The following is a 15290-nucleotide window of genomic DNA, read 5'->3' on the forward strand; positions in this document are numbered from 1 at the left end:
TGACAGTACGGCTATGGTATCGCCCAGTGATGCCACACGAGGCTATTTCATAGTAAACTTTCTTTTCACCCCCCAAAACCCACCCTCATTACAACCAAAACAAAGTCGCCTGGACTTTTAAATCCCCCTCCTCCTCCCACCAGCCCCGGCACTCACCGGTCACAGCAGAGCTTCCAACAGTCGCAGCAGAAGGGAAATAAATTGTTGAATGAAATATGAATGAAGTATCCGGGTCCTCGCTGTCAGTCACAGCAGCCTTTTACACTCGCTGTGTTTGGAAGTTTAGAGCTCCGAGTGTGCATAGAAACTCGAACAGCCGGCAGAGCAGCTACAGTCCTATAATCCCTGTCGGTCTCTATCGTTTCCTTTCCCAATAAAAAACAGAACAAAAAAACCGAAACTTGAGCCTCCTGACAGCAGGAGAGCGTCTCCGGTGTCCGTGATGGGCTCGTTCAGATATTTTACTCCGTGTCTGATGGCTGTCTCTGCTGTCAAGCCCCAGCTCCGCTCGCACGGCTCTCCGTGTTTCTCTCCGCGTCAAAGAAGCTCTCTCACTGAAGCTGACGGGCACAGCTCGTATTGCGCTGAGCTGTGTTTAAAGAGAACGTGACGTCAATCCCCGCCCCCGGAATCCCAGGGTAAGCTCGCGTTAGATCCGACTGCCGGTACCGGGCCCGTTTATTTCTCTTTGTACCTTTTTATTTTTAACTCCGGAGGGTTTTTTTTTCTTCAGGCAGACTCGTGACCAGCGCTTGGACTCCAGCACAGCCAGCAGCTATTTCTCTGCCTCGGTCTATTTCTGGACGAGGAAGCGCCCCTCACTTTATATTACCCACAGGAAGACAGACTATCGCAGTGTTTTAGTCTGAGTACATTTTTGCCTGTGACTTGGATTTCTTGTACATCCATAATAAGAAAACTACTGGCCTCACAGATCCACTGCTGAAAGGATAGAATGGTTTCTTCTCTTTGGGCAACTTGCACATTGTTACAGTGAGAACAGACAGTCTGTTACGTTAGACTCAACAGTTTTCTAAAATGATACAGCCTGCCCTCAACCTGACTAGAATACACTATTTATTAATAACACAGTTACAAAGATGGTAAACATGTAATAAGTGCTCAGTAAACTTTAAATTTGTGGTATTTGGTTCAGATTTTATGTACCAGGTTAGATCCCTTCTTTTTCCTTCAAAACTGCTGCAAACTGCAACCTCAGGTTCCTGTTCCAGCTGACAGGAGTGGCACCCAGTGTGGTCTTGTGCTGCTGCAGGCCATCGGCTTCAAGTTTCAATGTGTTGTGCATTCAGAGATGCTCTTCTGCATACCTTGCTTGTAGCAAGTGACTTATTGTTGCCTTCCTGTCAGCTCTAAGAAGATTGGCCATTCTCCTTTAATTTCAGACATCAAATGAGGAATTTTCACACAGAGAAGTGCAGCTCACTGGCAGGGGCTGAGGTAGAGAAATTCCCTTAGGGTGGCAAAATCAACCCTTTTAAAAAACCCACATATGCAGGTATTGCATATAGTTAAAACGATTCAAATAAAGTATACACATTTCATATAACTACCCTCTAGATCTGCCCCTGCTCACTGGCTATTTGCTCTTTTTCAGACTATTCTCTGTACTTTGGGTATGTGGTAGATTGGTAGTTTGTAAAGCAGTCAGAGCAGCCTGTCTGGCACTAACAATTGCATTTCCTAACCATCTACTTCATCAGGTCATCTTGACCATAAATGGCTGATTAGATATTCACATTAGCATACAGTTGAATGTGTGTAACTACTGAGTGGCCAGTGATTGAATGCTCTTGTGCTTTGAGTTATTTAGTGAAGGTGGGCAATGTTTTCATTATGAGATGTGAGGTTTGTGCTTTAGATAGCTACATAAATATAGCATAAATGTGTTTATAGAGTGGAAGGTCTGTGGATGGACCTGATGTGGTGCTTATAGATATGTTAGATGTACAGAGTGTTTTATGGCTCAATAATATAGAACTACTGTATTTTTTATTTGTTGAAACATAGTTCTCATGGCTTTGCCATATAAAACCTTGACTTATGAGTTTAATATATTTCTTGGTTGTGCCTACTAGATGACAGTGATTTGACTGTGTGCACAGACAGCACAAGAATTATATGCCACGTGCTCAAAGGTAGCCAAACAAGACTTTGAAAACTACAAACAGGTCTCTCCAAGGCCGGAAACATTTGTTCCAGCCATTCCTTGCCAAAGCAACCATCCTGTTCTCTATAATAATGCCAAAGAGCCACACTGGTGCAACCAACAGTATGCATCACAAACCCAACAAACACACACAGGTTATATTTAGAAAGCACTGCCTCAGCAGGATAACAGGAGGCAAAATTAGTTGCCGCAGGGAGGACGGGAGTGTGTCATGGATGATGCTAAGACGATGACTTATGGATACACGCGCACACAGTTTATTTATGGTCGGAACAATTCTAAAAAGAGAACAGACTACAAACAAACAAACAATAAAATCTGAACATTGTGAAACCACTCCTAGCCTCGGTGCAAATCGCTGAGGCTACACTGTAAATTCTAATTAATAAGCCTTAACCTCAACCAATGGCCTTAAAATAGTAAATAATTATTACTCAGCTTTTTTGAGTGCTTCAGAAATCAATAATTTTAAAAAAAAGACCTAAAGATACAAGTGAAACTTTTTCATAACATAATACATGTAGATGTACATCTACTAAGCTGTCCCTGTTCACACATAATAAGTCAGAAATCATCATTTGGTTTCACATGTGATGATTTTAAGACGTTTATTTAGTTGCATTCAAGTTCTAAAAACTTGTACCTTTAAAAGTGTGCAGGTTTGACAGAAGTCTCTTCTTTTCTGTCTTAATCTAAGCGTTAGTCTTCAGATAAATATGAAAGTGTTTTTCACAGCTTCAGGGAAAGTACTCTGGGGAGGTTCTTGGGATCATCCATTAAAATATCTCTCTCAGAAATACGGTCAGTCGTGTCCGTGTCAGGGTGGAGAGGATTTGATGAGACGGGCGCAGCTACATCAGTGACAGTCAGCAGCATTAACAGACCCCAGGCCTCTTCATTCTCACAAGCCTCTTTAAAAGCAACCAAACAACTTCCACTGTGTACTATTTAGATTCTTAGAACTCTGACTCAAAACAGGGCGAGTTCATCGACATCCAAATAGGAACAAGGAAATAGTTTCAGCCATGCAAGCTCAGTATTATAACGAGTGAACATCCTACAGAGAGGTCAGTACTTATAGAAACAACCATGTATCTACAAATGATATTTAAATCCTTAGAGTCAAATATGATGATTCATTAACCAGCCAGCGTGGCTGTAACAAGCTTCATGTAGAGTTGCCTCTGTAGCTGACACTATCAGTACTGTCAGTATTTGCATGGAGTTCACCTGCTGTAACACCTGGAGGGCCAAACTGCATTCACTGTGTCAACCTCGGCAAGTTGACACAGATAAAAGCCATTTATCATTAAATATTGTCGGCTGCACTGAGAAACAAAGTTAAACACTTATTGCAAGTTTAATAACTTACCTTACTGTTCCTTAAAAGATAAAAAGAGCCATAAAAATGGGCAAAATTCAAGCACTCTTACGTGCTTGAATTGGTGCTAGCCAGCCCTGCAGAACCTTTTCGTATTCTTCGTTTCGTATTTAGTGGTAAGTCCAATAAAATCACGGCAAAGATACAAATTTCGGTGACCGGTACATTGCTTACACTGTATGTGACATGTGAAACAAAGACAAACAGAATGTAACATCGGATTTGGATGAACATTCAGTATTCGCTCGTCTGCCTTCACATGCATACGAACTTGAGAGCATCCCATTCTCCCACACTTTGCAGCTACAACAGCTTCAAATCTTCTGGGAAGGCTTTCCACAAAGTTTAGGAATATGTTTATGGGAATTTTTGACCCATCCAGAAGCGGATTTGGGAGGTCAGATATTGACATCTTCTTCTTTTTGGCAGACTTGACACAATGTAGCGCCAAGTCTGTTTCCTCCTACTGGTGGAACAATGTAATTGTTTCCTTTGCTTCAGCTCTTTTGCTTTATGTTAACGTCACTCGAAGCAATAAGTAAAAAGTAAACATTTTCTCCGTACAATTAACAGTAACCTCATAAAATCTAGTGAAAAGTATATTTTTATTAATTAAAGTAAAGTTGGCTAATTTATGTAGGTCAGGAAAACTTCTGGAATTTACAGTATATCAGTCTCCTGCTGCCTGTTCCATTTTCCTAACACAACGTTAAATGAGTGGAAGCATTTTTGTTTTTATTAGCTCGCAGTGAAAAGTGACAAGAAGAGAAAGTGTGTGCTAGATTCAAGCCCCTGGTGAAGTAAGTGCATGGCATGTGCTGCGTGTCCTACCGGGTGGATCTAGATGTCTATTGTGAAGTGACAAAGACTGTTCAATAATGTGTTTTGTGTTGAAAACGGGGAGGGACACAGCACAGAGGGGGTCTTTATGGTACTTGAAGGCAGTGGTGCTTATATGGATGGATTGTTTTTCTTAAAGCCTGTGTTTATGGTACGTACAGTACTGTGCAAGGAGCTTGGAAGCATTAATGGCTGCACCAAGAATAGCAGTAAGGGTCCACACCAAAGTTCACATCAATAATGTCCAATTACATATTAATTATACATCTGATGTGATGAAACACATTTTAGCATGTCTTTTGGATGCTACTAAGGCTTGTACTGCTCCAGTTGTAAATGATCCACCACAGAGTACTGAATTATACATTATCTGTTCACAATTACAGTGGTTAAAGTTGACTAAATGCTATTTATTTAGCTCAACAGGGATGTCTCTTTAAGTCCAGCCACAGAGTGGCCAATGTTGCCTTACAGAAAGAAGGTTCCTGGTTCAAACCCTCTCTGTGTGGAGTCTGTTGGCCATGGATGTGTGCTAGATAAAGCACTCTGAATGGTCAGTAAGACTAGAAGCACCATATAAACCCCAGCCATTCCTCTTTAAGGAAATATTGTGCTGTTGGGGGTTTTTGTTGTGTTTTTTTGGACTGGTGAGTCTGCTTTCTCATATTGCTCCTAGTGTGAGATTAGTACAGTACTCTATTCTATTACAGTGTGTTTACTGTCTAAAGTGTTGTTTCGAGTGAGTGCACACCAAAGAGTGCGGTGAGAGAACATCATCCTGCAAAAGTGAACAGGAAGAGGACTGCTGATTGATGTGGGCACGGGTGGGACTTTAGTGTGCCACACACACTGCCCCTGCACAAACACAGTTTCCCCCAGCTGCTCCTCTCATACATGCACCCATATAATAAGGGTTTGAAAAGATTAAATATATATGAGCTGAATTCCCATACTTCTTCTCCCACAACAAGTGAAGCTGAGGAATTACAGCTTGTCCCAGGGTCCCGAATGTGCATGTGTGTGTGTGTGTGTGTGTGTGTGTGTGGTAGGAGGGGACAATAAAGAAAAAAAAAGCAAAGCACTGTTTTTGCAGCTCTGGTACAAGGCTAACAATCATGTGTTTATGTGTGTGGAAGAAATGCAGGCATGTGTGCATGTGTGAGACTTTGTGTGTGTAATTAAAGAGATCAGGGATGGGGACGGAGCAGTTCTCACACTCCAAATATATACAGCACCTACTTTATGGGTGTGAGACCCAAATTCCTGTCATGCCAGCCACACGCATGCAAGCATGTTTGAAAAATAAACAGCTTATAACAGTGACGGGGTCTAGAAAGAAAGTTTGAGAGTAGCAAGTGAAGTTATGTGTCTGTGTGTGAGGGTGTGTGAGCCTGGGTGTAGGAGACTGTGTCCCTGGTACAGATGGTACTTTTCAGCCTCTGATATGTAGGATTGTGTGTGGGACTGTGCGCGCGTATGTCCGTGTGTACATGTGGCATAACGTGAGTCAGCTTTTGGGTACAGCGAGAGACCCACAGACACTATAATAATCACCTCCACGCACACTCACACTGCGAGGAGACAGAGAGCCACACAGGCAGTCAGACTGAGAGACTGCCTAAGCACACCCACATATAGCTGGCTGAATGGAGCGCTGCAGCCCTGATAATTAGGGCCTTTACTCGAGGAGAGAGCGACTGATAGGGAGCCCCGGCTTTTCCCTTAGTTCCCCAAACAACCAGCTAATCCCAACTGTGGTGCTATGATAAGCTAAGAACTCCAGTCGTGCTTAATATACTCACCCTCCCCCCAAAGTTATACTCGGTGAAAAGTAAAGGAGCTTACAAAGTTAGGAGCGCATGTAAAGGAATACATTTTCAGCAGATTGTCCCAACTAGTCAATTTCCTATCATGGAGACTAAGGCTAAGCCACATGTCCCTGCAGATAACTTTGCTTTGATGTTTGCTGCTAAAACTCACACACTGCACTACAACATTGAGTTTAACCAGACAGCAACCGTCCAGTGGTGTAAAAATGAGCGTGCAGCAGCAGCAGTGACATTATAATGTGATTACAACACGGGGTAACCGGGGAGGTTTTGTTGAAGGTTACATAGCGTAAAGCAATACGACATTTACATCATAACCCAAACTGCTTTGGAGGTTGGGAAAAGTTTTCGGTAAATGAAACTGTCAGTGAGATACGGAGAATTTTGCTAATCACAGCTTCCTCGCTGATTGCTAACAGAATGAAAAACGAAATCGTTGATCTCTCGCTCTCTAATGTGGTTTTGATATGAGCTGAATGGCTGAGTCAGCAACTTTTACAGAACATGCACGTTCAGCACTTACGGCACACACAAAGTTCAAAAGCATAAAAAGGTGTTTGCGTGTATGAGAAATCATAAAAGAGGAGTAATCCACTGACACCCGTGACTTTGCAACTCACCTCCTTCATAATTAATGATTGTGTGTGTGTCTAATGTGCACTCCTACTGCTCTCTTACTCACTCTTTTCACACATCGACCTACTCCTCTACCTGCCTCACCTACTTACCCTAATTTTTTATAGCCTTTATCTGTTACATAACTGGGTAAAGTCAGTTAAATGCTGAGGTCACAAAGCAGAGTATAGTTTATGAAGAACAGCTGTAGTATATTTTACAACATTGTGAAAAAGTCTTGAGCAACGCTTCATTTCTTTATATTTATTTAAAACTTGGCAATAAAAGTGATTCTGATTTTGTTCTGTTCTCTGTCGAGATGATCCCACACTGCTTCTAAAAACGTCGGGTATACTTTTACTGCATTGGGAGTGTTTTGGGGATCACTGTCATGCTGAGAAATGAAGCCCTTTTCAGTCACACAGTTTTCATATTGCTTTGGATGGTGGATCAAAATCTGATGGTTCTTTTCTGTGTTTATAATTCCATCGATTTTGACAAGATCCCCAACACCGCAGGCTGAAATGCAAATCCAAAACACGACAGAGCCTCCACCGAGTTTTACAGATGGCTCTCTGCACTCAGTGTCATATCGCTTCTCTGGCCAAACTTGGATTCTTCAGTTCATAAGACCTGTTGCCACTTTTCAATCCAGTTTTTGCGTAATTTTGCATAACTCAGCCCTTTCTTCCTGTTTCTCTTCCTTTGTCCATGGTCACAAAGAATGGCTTCTTGGCAGCCACTTTTCCCCTGACACCATTTCTGATGAGGCTTCAGTGAACATTAGATGGATCAAATGAAGGGCCACATGCATCTCTGAGGTCCTCTTGTCAGGATTTGTCTTTGTTTCTTAAAGGCATGACTTTAAGATGCTGTTTTAGGCCCTGCCACTGCCTGTCCGTTTGTCCCCTGCTTGTCCAATTTCCTCAAATTTTTCAAAAAAAACACTGCACATCAAGTTGATATATCCCCAGTTTTTGGCTAATAGCTGTTTCAATATCACCTTGTTGGTGCAGAAATATAATTTTTATCTTATGTTTCACTTTTTTTGGAAAGTCAACGAAAGAAAAGGTGCATTTTTATTTTCTTTTTATTTTCTTAAATGATTCATAGTTTAGTGTTAAGTGGCTTACAAATATATGTGTATATATATATATATATAAACTGAATGATCTTCGGAAAGCATGGAAAGCTATTGCACAAGACCACTTCAGAAATGAAAACAGAGCCTGGCTCCTAGGAAGCAAAGTATGAAGAAATGCGGGGTGGCTCAAGACTTTTGCACAGTACTGTACTTAGTACTGCTTGGTTATGTGAAAACTGGCACCAAGTTAGAAACTGTGGATCAGAGAAGAAAGTATATGTTTAAAGAGTCCTACCTTGAGATCAGAGGTGATGTAGTCCCTCTTTTTTAGCATCCACCGGACACCATGACACCTCTCAGCTCCTGAAACCACAACAGGGGGACCACGAGTCAGTCTGGTGTCAACATTAATAATGTTATCAGGAATATGGAGCTGGACACTTCATTTGCTCAAAAGAGAATTTTGACAAATAAATAAATAAATCACTGTCATTTTAAGACTTTACTCCCAAAATGAATTTAGTCTCCCCCCCCCCGAGAGCAGCAATGTGATTCTATTTTCACCTACTGTCAAAACTAGGTTAAACACATGTGACATTCCAGTGTGAGTTGAATCAGCGGTCATCATTTTCTCAGCTCTTTAGCTGAAGAACTGGAAAAATGAAAACTGTTCTCCTGCTAAAGGCAAACTCACAGGGCTCACTCTTTATTCTCTGCACCTGTCTTAATTATGCACGCGTGACGTTTGCTGAATGTTCTGTGGTCATCGTGTCGATGTGTCATTCTGCGGCTGATAAACCACAGTGTGAGAGTGTCAGCCAAAATGCACAGCAGGGCCGGGACCAGCGCTGTGGCCATCTGTGTGTGTGTTCCTCATGTGCCGCCTGTTCAGTGATTCACAGTGTCACTGCTGGGCCACATGACTGAGAACAGGTGGCACTCTGGTTCACCTCCCCACCCCCAGCACACACACACACACACACACACCTCCACATACACCCTGAGAACACAGAGCACCTGCAATGTGCTCAAACACTAAACAGGCATGACTGTACACAACGCACACACATTCTGTCTTTTTTGTATACTCAGATCCACAAAACGGACTAAATACCCCCTCTTTTAACAAATGGCTGTCGACGATGGTTGCGAGCTAAATGTCTGCGCCTCACTAGTCCTCTTACTCATATCTTACCTTGCCTGCTCTCGCCCCCACCCTTTTTTCTCCTTAACATTTGACCTTTGACTTCCAGAGAAAAAACACTGCATCCTCTTTCCTTCAGTAAGGACCACACATGTGTATGGATATGCATTTTTCCACTGTCTTGTTGATCAATGTGTGCAAAAAACTTACAGTCCAATAAATCTCACTTTCTTTCTCCACCTTTGCAATCGTTCTTCCTCACACTCTGATATTCTACCTGCAGGGCTGCAACACATAACACGCCCACACATTTCAGCTTCCATATGTTTCCCTGCTGAGCACGTCCACGCTGAACCAACGTAGTATACATTGCCTAGAGCAGCTTGTGCAGCAAAAAACAGCTGGCTCAGCCTGATCTTGCAGAGGCTGGTGGCTAAGGCCCCCAAACCTTTGAACTCAAGGTCAAAGGGCGAACTCCCCTCAGGAGCCACAGCTGGCTCCAGTGTAAAGGTGGAACAGCTGTGTGTGTGTGTGTGTGTGTGTGTGTATATGTAGGTAGATCAGCAACAATTTAGTTTTTTTTTTTAGTAGTGCCACCTTAAAAAAAACCACACAAGCCTGCTTGACTTGCAGGCTGAATAGTTGCAAGAATAGACTGTCTTTCATGACATATACAAAAAATGTCACAACCTTTCATATAATCATTTGATTTTGTACTGATATTACATGTGAGGGGGAAGAGGGGGCAGATGTGAGAAAGAGATGATTAAAGACAGGAAGGAGGCAAGACAAAATAACAAAAAGGAGTAAACCGCACATTTAATCAACATATTTAAATTGAAACGATGACAGATTAAGTCTGACACAAAGTGAAAGAAAACAGGCCAAGTTGCAAGAGATAGAGTGAGAGATAGAGCGGGCTAGAAAGCGATGCTTATCTTTTGTCTGTAAAGGTTAACCAGTGGGAGTATCTTCCTTTGACATTAACCAGCACAGAGAAGAGAGACAGAGGGGTGAAGCAACAGACTTTGCTCAGAGGCGGAGAGCAGCAGAAATGAAGACGCAGATGGGCACGGGAGGGTGGCAGGAGATCGAGTAAATGGCCTCTAGTCATGACAAGAGAAAATAGAAGGAAAAAAACAAAGACAGGTGAGAAAGGAAATGAAGCAGGGCTGGTTTGACAGGCATAGGTAGAGAGAGAGGTTAGTGTCTGGCCTCAACACCAACACAGCACTGTGCTGTTAGCATGTTGCTAATGGTGCAGTGAAAAGATGAAATAGCAAAAAGCCAAATTTGCTGAATACGTTAATAAGGCATTTAGCATTTTTATTATTTTAGGTGACCAGCTCCAGAATATGAGCAAGCATCCGAACAGTTCTGACATGAAATATAGATGCTACAAAAATGGTCCAATCAAAACATGAGGTCAGATGGTGGAAAACCAATGAGATCATTAGGTCACTGAGTAAACGGCACCTTTCTAAAAACTGTCTAAAGAGCTCTCGTCTTAGAAACATCAGGTTCAAAGGCTCCACATCTAAGTGTTCCACCTGCAAAACACACACATACAGTATGTTTACGATGTCCACACACCCACATACACACACATTTCTATCCATATACAGCAATTAAGTGCAATAAAGTAACCACACACTTGTCCAGTTCCTGCAAATCCACGTGTGTGCACAAGCTGATACCTGCATTTCTTCCTACTTGATGCAGTACCTATCGACTTTGCACACAGCATAATCACATTAACCACACTAGCACATTCACCTACTGGCAAACACACACACACACACAACCCTCAGCATGTGCGAGCCTGTATGGCGTGAGTATAGTAGCCTTGCTGGAGTTGCTCCAGTACTTAGTCACCCGTGAATCAGAGGTCTTTTCAAGTTAGGGCAGCAAGCTTCATACCCATACCCACACACACACACACACACATATAAAACAGCAGGTTGCTGCAGGAGTGGTGCTAAATGACAGGGTTATCTTCACCAGTGTCTTTCCGTCTAGATTGCCTGTCTGCTGTGCATCTCTCTACAGCCATTTGCTCGCTGTGCTTCTCGTTGTTGTGCGTTTCAAAAAAGAAAGTCATATCCTTAAAATGACCTTTAGCAAAGCCACCAGCATGTGGGCAAATCCTATAAAGTCAGCCCTGATTGGGACACACACACATCAAAGAGCTAATCATAAGCAAGAACATATTGTTCTGTGAACAACTTCATATCTCCAGGAATGTTGTCACACCACATCCTGAGTGTGCGTGCGTGAGGATCAGGATACGGGTAGATAAGGATAATTTGCAGTGGAGTTGTATTGTTCACACTGCCTGGTTAACAAGCTACAGTGAGGAACATACATCACAGTGGGGGTTTTTTCTGATTCAGTTGGTAGGTCAAAACTTTCAGACTCAGTCTTCTGTACTGAGTTGGTGTGGAGAGACCTGTTCTAGCCAATGAACCGGCTTTCTGTGTGCATAGACGACAGAGCCATAAAGTCTGTTTTCTGTTTCATTTGCCTGTTTGCGAGGCCAGAGCTGGCAGAGCCACAGAGAGTGAGGAGGAGTGTCAGGTTGGCTGCGGTTGGGGATGTTTGGCTCGGTGAACTTCTACCATACGGCTTTAGTAAAAGGTCATGGTCAAAAACCGAGCCTGGCTCACAAACCAGCACACCCACTCTGACTCCCACACGGGTGGATAGAAGTGACAGACAAGGCAGACAGTCTGACTTCCTCTTTGGGGACAAAGCAGGAAAATGACACCCACATGAAGAAGGGGTGACAGACAGATTCACCGACTAGAGCCTCACCACACTCGCAGACACACACCCGGAGACCGTCTGAATATCCAGCAGCAGCGAGACAAACGCGGAGAGAAGGCGAAAGAACAAGAGTGAACAGTTGGTAATAAATTGTGTCTAGACAGACGCTAATGAAGGCAGCCTGACTGTGGCTGCTGCCAAAATTAAGACCTGTGAAGAGTGCAATTACGTGTGTGTGTGTGAGAAAGACTGAAAGAGAGTCTGTGTTTTTGTGAGCAGTTTGAGCAAGCATGTGCAAATTGGTGTTTGATGAATATAACCCTTTTAACACTGGGCCTTTTTTTTAACCCTCACTGTCCTTCTTTTTCTTCTCTCCCTCTCTTTCACACACACACACACAAGCAAACCACACCAGAGCAGCCAAGCAGAGCGTGTCCCTCACAGCTGTAGACGGCATTCAAAGTGCAAACTCTGACGCCGGCACAGTCTTATGACGTCAGTCCTTCAAAATAAAACACAGCTTTGCTGATAAGCCCTGAAAACCTGACTCGTCAACTTTATCTCGGAAAAAAAAGAAAAACTCAGAATCCCACGTACATAAGGGCGGACACAAAGATCCGAAAATAAACACCCGCCCTTGAGATGTTTGGGGCTAAGCAGGAGTAAGAAATTAGTGGGTTGCCTACTGCTGCAACTGGGAAAAAAGGATTGTTACGACAAACCTAGTCCTTGATCTCCCAAACCTAAAAGAATAGTAAAAACTAAGAGAAGTACAGTGCAAGAGGTCCAAATCCCGGATTAGCCCCCATTTATGTTACAACCCGGCTCAAAAGCTGCAACATAAATATGGAGACTAACACCAGAATGTCACAAAGAAGCGGTTTTATTTGAAATTACATAATAATGCTACCACTAAGACATAGACTAGTGTGCCTTCCCACCAGGTGTGGTGAATTAACAACAGCTGAACACTCTTGCGCTGCCACGGCAAAGAGATTAGGGGCTACAGAGGGGCGTAATAAGGATAAAAGGACATTAAATGTGGAGATTTAATAAAACTAACTGTTACATTCACAGCTATTCAAGGTTGCATCAGTTCATCAAACTTTATACTAATCATTACTTTCCTGTGTGTTTTGAAACTGTTCTCTAGTCAGCTGCCTACAAACCACCTCTGTAATTCACAGGTTGTGCGCACAGGCTATACTCTACAGCTCTCACTAAACAGGGTCATCACAGGGATGAAGAGGTTGGTTGTGCCGATCACTGAACATTACGACATTCCACCGTTTCACTGTGTTTGGCAATGCACCTGCAGCCTCTGAATACCTAAGTGTGCATACTGACACACTTCTGGTAGCTCAACAACAACAACAGTACTAAAATGGAGAGGAGCAGGCAGACGGCGTGTTTAAACTCGCTTCAAACTGAGAAACACACCGTCTGAGAAATGTGGCCCGTGGCGTCCCAACAAAATAAAAAACTGCAGAAGGAGAAGAAAAGAAAAGGATGTCTTTGATGAAAGTGGTAAATGATTCAAATTAGTTATGACAACGACACCTCTGTGTGTGTTACAAGATGGGCAATTTCTATCAACAGCTGCAGGCACCAAGGACAAATAGTCATTCCTGTTAAACAGGCTTCAAGTCCATTTAAAGTGTCTAAAGGACGGAGGTGTAGCTGGTACACTGCAGTGAACAGCAGCACAAACTGGAAAGCATGCGACACCCAATCAGATTATGACATTTATGTTACTTCGATTACATGGATGATGTATGTGACTATAAGGTCGTAAGCTCTGGACGCACTCTTATGCTCTCCTGAGCTGTTTTAATATAGGTTTGAGGCAAAGCTGGAGAGCTGTCAGGCAAGCCCTGCCAAGCCCACATACTTGAGCAGAGGTGCTAAACTGTACTATCCAGTTGCTCAATAACATTTAAGTTAACCGTCACATACCAAAAAGACTGACTCAGGTCTTTATAAACACGCCACTGTGCGTGTGTTCGCTCTCAACCATTATGGTTTCATAGCAATGCAATAAAAAAATTTGCAACCAGCCAAACTGTGTAGTTTTAGGAGTAGACTGAAAGGCAGGAATGGTAAATAATATGAAGGAGCAGGAGAGTGTGTTTGCATAGGTTACTATTAGGGGTGCAACGATACACAAAATTCACGGTTCGGTTCGGTTCGATACTTTGGTGTCACGGTTCGATATTTTTTCGATACAAAAAAAATGTTCATGCCTTTTTAATTTGTCATTTATTAAAATTATAAATATATATTTTAACTCAAAAGTACAGTTTTTAAATTTAACCCTAACCCTTGTGCGTGTTTTTTATTTTGACAGCGAATACGCACCTGCGGATCACTTATGTGCAGCCCTGGTTATTTAGCTCGTCATATTGCAGCCACAGAAATTCTTTTGTCCATGAAACCATAAAGCTGCACTTTCTTTTTGCCTTATAGTCTGATTTGTCATAACTTCTCCGTTTTGTGGTAAGCTTTTCTTTGGCTGTCACTTCTTCACCCTGACCTGTCTTATTTGGCTCAGCAGAACTAAAATATATATCTGTCTGTGAAGGTTCTCAGTCATCCAGGTCATCGTAGTGAAATATATATCCTGCCGCACTCACATAAGCTCAGCGATTCTCTGCGCGATCAACCTCTCACATGTTTAAGCTTGCTGCGGGAGATTTCACTTGTCATGTTTGCATAGTAAGCTAACGATTAATAAGACGATGTCAGAGGAATTGGTGCACAAATTATCATCACTCACAGATCAGTGCTGTCGCTCTCTATACACAGTTCGCACGATTGCAAAGTGAAAGCAAAAAAACAAGCGCAAATTCAAACGCGACTTCAATATGTCACATATTGACAGTGGATCACGATGCCAATGACATAATTACCCAGCTACATTTCTGAAAGAATGCAAAAGCATTGACATATATTTTTCCTTCCTACAATAGCCCGACGGGCAGGGCAGAGATAGATTTTGGTACCCCGACTGAAAAGATCGCTAGCTCCAGGACGTCGGGCTAGCGATATTGCAAGCCCTGTATCTGATTGAGGAATCACTCATCTTTGGAAAAGAGAGTTTATTACAGAGAAATGTCTCTTTCCAAAATAAAAGCTATACTATCCGCTTCTTCTGGGCTATATTCTCAGCAGCATATTAAACAGCTGTCTAAATGACTCGGCTAAAGTTAGTAGCATGCTTGCTTGTTTTTTTTCTGCTTCCACTTGTCTTTGCACTAGGATGATGTCGGCGTAAATGTGCAGTCATATTCGTTGTGTTCCCACTAGTGCTTTCAGGTTAATCTCGTTGAAATGACCTTAACGCCACAGCACGGCAAATCTCCGTTAACGAGCTACCGCCGATCGCCCCGTGCATGGGGCTAGACGGCCAACATGTTAACGAGCTAACTGCGCTAACACACTAG

General features: G+C 42.7%; 1 protein-coding gene across 7 annotated transcripts in view; it reads right to left on the reverse strand.

The window, feature by feature from the left end:
* kdm6ba (lysine (K)-specific demethylase 6B, a) overlaps window positions 1-15290 on the reverse strand; it is a 109470-nt gene that overhangs the window by 21232 nt on the left and 72948 nt on the right. For 6 of the 7 annotated variants that reach the window (XM_085451600.1, XM_085451604.1, XM_085451605.1 and 3 more), the window contains one exon: window positions 8233-8300. The gene's annotated coding sequence lies outside the window, so the exon portion shown is untranslated. Of the gene's footprint in view, window positions 1-156; window positions 578-8232; window positions 8301-15290 lie in introns of those variants that run through there. The other variant, XM_085451601.1, reaches the window with a different exon arrangement.

Source organism: Copadichromis virginalis, linkage group LG3 (assembly GCF_057382275.1).
Source record: "Copadichromis virginalis isolate Kocher_CV1m ecotype Utaka linkage group LG3, C_Virginalis_male_GT1.1, whole genome shotgun sequence".
NCBI lineage: Eukaryota > Metazoa > Chordata > Actinopteri > Cichliformes > Cichlidae > Copadichromis > Copadichromis virginalis.